Genomic DNA, 4,209 nt, shown 5'->3' with positions numbered 1-4,209 from the left:
GGTGCTCACATAGTCCCGGTGGAGCCCCGGTTCCCTCAGACGGAGTGGCGGGAGGAGGAGGAGGAGGAGGAGGAGGAAGAGTAGCGGGGAACACAACAGCTGGTTCTCCTCCGAGCGCATTTCTCACAGAGCTCGCTCACACACACACACACAGATACCCCTTTCACACTGCAACTAAGCGGGTCGACCCGTGTTTTCGACCCATGTTTTCAACCCGCTAATAATCGCCTTTTGTGTCCTTTCACACTGCATGCAGTGTTGCCAACTCCCATTACGGAAAGTCGCTATTGGCTGTCCTAAAGTCGCTAGAAGTCGCTAGATGACGTCATCGCCTAATTTGCATAATTGGCAATTTGCATGTAATTGAACTTCAACACTGCAGACAGTGTTAAAGGGCAACTTCGGTTTTTTGACATCTGGACCTTATTTCTAGGTGTGTGCATGCTCATATACTCACTCAGACAAACATTGTGCAGCACGGAGTCCTTCAGAAGCTATTTAGATCCAACCGATTTAGCCGCACTTAACGCGGGCCATGGCAAGGCGGCTTCAGTGCAGGACATAATCTCTGCAAAGTCGCTCATTTGAGCTATATTTTTTCATCCATCGCCAGTGTTATCATAAAGTCAGCTTGTCTACCGTCTTCAGGTGGGCCGATTTGGTCTGAGTCGGGGCCGAAGTGGGTAAACGGCCCGGAGCATGCTCCACAGAGTCTCCGGAGGTCTCCAGGCCGCCCTGGCTGCACCGCGCTGGACCGCGCGCGGGGGTCCGCCGCGTTCCGCCTGGATGTCTCTCCTCACCGAGGGTCTCCAGAGGTCTCCAAGCCGGCTGCGGCGCGGCTGCTGGGTCTCTCCCTTCGCCAGGAGGACCCGGAGGTCTCCAAGCCGGCCCAGGCCGGGCTTGGAGACCTCTGGAGACCCGCAGTGAGGAGAGAAATCCAGGTGGAACGTGGCAGGTCCCCGCGCGCGGTGCGCAGAGGCAGGCTTGGAGACCTCCGGAGACCCTCGGTGAGGAGAGACAACCAGGCAGAACGCAGCGGGTCCCCGCGCGCACTGCGGCCCACGTGTGGTGCAGCGCGGTGCAGCCAGGCCTGCCTGGAGACCTCCGGAGACTCCATGGAGCATGCTCCGGGCCGTTTACCCACCTCGGCCCCGACTCGGACCAACTCGGTCCTGGAAGTCAGATGCCCGCGCGACGTGACAGCCGAGGCCCAGCCAAAGTGCCTGTCTGCTGGGGAGAGGAGCTCCGCGACGTTCCCATCCGAGCTAATTGTGGCTAAGTTAGTGAAAACTGTCAGCTCGTCAGCTGAGCTGACCCACCTGAAGACGGTAGACGAGCTGACTTTATGATAACACTGGCGATGGATGAAAAAATATAGCTGAAATGAGCGACTTTGCAGAGATTATGTCCCGCGCTGAAGCCGCCTTGCCGTGGCCCCCGCTAAGTGCGGCTAAATCGGTTGGATCTAAATACCTTCTGAAGGACTCCGTGCTGCACAATGTTTGTTTGAGTGAGTATATGAGCATGCACACACCGAGAAATAAGGTCCAGATGTCAAAAAACCGAAGTTGCCCTTTAAACTCCTTCAAGTTCAGCCACAGTGGCGGTAAACACAGTGTCTCTGGGAGTTTGTATAGTTTTGAACTCTGTATTCAGGATGAAGAGCTGAACCGTGGTGAAAGGAATGTGTTGATGTTTCAAATTCAGCTTATTCCGATACAAGGGGGACTTTTAATGTTCAAAGTGCTCCAAAGTCTGAGCAAAGACACAATCTATTGAATCATACAGTTTTTGAACAATTGGTTTGATTTAATGTCAGAGAGAGTGTTTCCCTGGAGAAGTTTCTGTGAGAGATGTTCATTCAAAACATCAACATGAGCCTTTAATTCTGCTGTAGGCTGACTGGCAGTGTGACGTGGATCATTCCCTCCCAGTTTAATATTTTATCAATAAAACGAGGCTTCATATACAGCATAATATACACTTTTATTCAGACCTGATTTTAAACCCTCTGATGTCCAGAGAGGAAAGCTGAGAAATGCTACAGCACTGCTCTTATTCTTGACTTTTCTGTTTTTTTTTTGTTTTTTTTAAGAGTAAACATTGTTTTTTTTCTTATCATTCAACCCAAGTTGAAAAAAAAACCACTTTCTGACATGATTAAAATGTACACATTTATTGCTTATCATTAAATCAGTTTATTTGTATTGAAATGATGTGAAGCTATTTAGGGGTGAAGCACATTTTAAAATCTAATCTTCTATTTCTCCAACGCTCAGGTTGAACTGCATCATGTCTTTTATATATATTATCTGGATTTGATGGTGATCCTGCAAAACTCTGTTGAATATTCTAATTTTGCAACTGGAAAATCTCCTGCAGGCATGTATAAAAAGACTGCACACACACGTCTTTTCTGTCGCTTTCTCTGCGGTGAGCAGCCTGCAGAGAACCCGGACCCTGAAAGGAGCTCTGAGGTCGCTGAGAGATTTGACCCCTGGTTTTGTTTCGGGCAGGAAGAGCCTCCTCTCTGCAGACGTGTGCTTCCTCTCAGAGCGGCAGTGAGTCTCTGCTGCCTGAACGAGTCGATGCTCGCTTTATACAACAGCACCCGTGTTCCGCATATACGGTTGGCGTGTGGATCACGTGAAATGTTCAGTCCGGTGTGTAGATGTGCTGTATTTTCAACTTGGCCAGAGAAAAGTACAAAGCACCTCTACATCAGGAGCACAGAATTCAACAGGCTTGAAGTGTACATTCACATTTTCATGTATACTGTGTAGGACAGGGATCTGCAACCTCTGAGAGCATCAGTGACAATTTAAATGGGGGGAAAAGAGTTAAAATGACAAAATGTAGGGAAAAATGAGAAAATGATCTTAAACTCCCCACAAAATGATTCAAAATTCTATAAAAAGAAAATAAAAATGTGGAAAAAAATTAACCAAAATGGTAAAAACAGCGAAAATGTCAACATTTTTAACTGAAAAATGCTGAAAAAGAGGAATTTAACGTGTTTTGCGGCTCCAGTTACACTTCATTTGGTGTAAAGTCACAAAAAAATGTCTCTTTTGGTCATAACGCTTGCAGAACCCTGATGCAGGAGCATTGATTCAACTGCTGTCTGAGAAAGAAAGGCAGCATGGGAGGAGAAATATGGCTGTTTCTGTGGAATGGAAAGGTCAAGAAAACCAAAAAAAAAAACAAAAAAAAAAAACAACCATCTGAGAGAAGAGACAGCTTGAAACAGGAGGACAGAAAACTGTGGACAAGTATTAAAAGGATGTGAAGCCAACAGCAGGTGGAACTCACTCTAACCTCTCAGACCGTCTGCTCCACCGTTTACTGTCTGGATGCAGACGTGTAGGGAAGAGGAGAGAGCAGGAAACAGAAAAGGGTCTGAGGGCTCCAGACTGGAAGACGTCTTTGTTTCCGTCTCCTCAGACCGGACTGGGCACAGTGTGAGGAAGACAGGGCAGCAGAGAGACGGGACTCAGACTCCCGAAGATCTGAAAAGATGGAAGAAACAGAGAAGAGGAAGCAAGAAGTTGAAACACAGCTGTGAAAATCTAGAACAGTTAAAGAAGACAATCAAATGCCTTAACTTTCACTTGCATTTGAAAATTTAAGATGAAAATGACAAAGCTGGACAAGCATTTTTAGCTGATGTGACTATCTCGACAGCATGCTGAATGCAGCACATTCTGTTTATTCTGGACACTTTGAAGAGAAAATAATCAATAATGGTTGTTTTTGTGCAGCCAGACGATAGAAATCATAGCAAATGAACCAAAAACCAAAAGCTAGAGGAAAAATTTCACCTTTTATTACTGAAACATTTATGAAATGAGTAATACAAATTCAGCACAGCGATTACTTATTAAAAACCATGCAGCAGAAATAAAAACTAACCAAAATACAATGTATATTGTGCTTTTTTAGGTTTCGTCTAATTGTTTGTTAGTGGTAGCAAATATGATGCAGATTGGTCTTATTCAAATTATTACTGAATAACATTAATTTAGAAATGCTAAAATAAGTGGAATTGTTTGATGAAATATTGTCACATGCAAATTTAGGAAAAAAAAAAAGTTACAACTAAAACAAAAGCCTGAGGGCCCGTTTACACGGCAACGACTTGAAGTGTTTTTCTGGAGCTAAAAGTCAAACATTAGCATTGGGGGGACAGTAGCTCAGTTGGTAGAGCAG

Source organism: Salarias fasciatus, unplaced genomic scaffold (genome assembly GCF_902148845.1).
Source record: "Salarias fasciatus unplaced genomic scaffold, fSalaFa1.1, whole genome shotgun sequence".
Taxonomy (NCBI): domain Eukaryota; kingdom Metazoa; phylum Chordata; class Actinopteri; order Blenniiformes; family Blenniidae; genus Salarias; species Salarias fasciatus.
The sequence above is the reverse complement of the archived record's forward strand: the minus strand, read 5'-3'. Positions refer to the sequence as shown.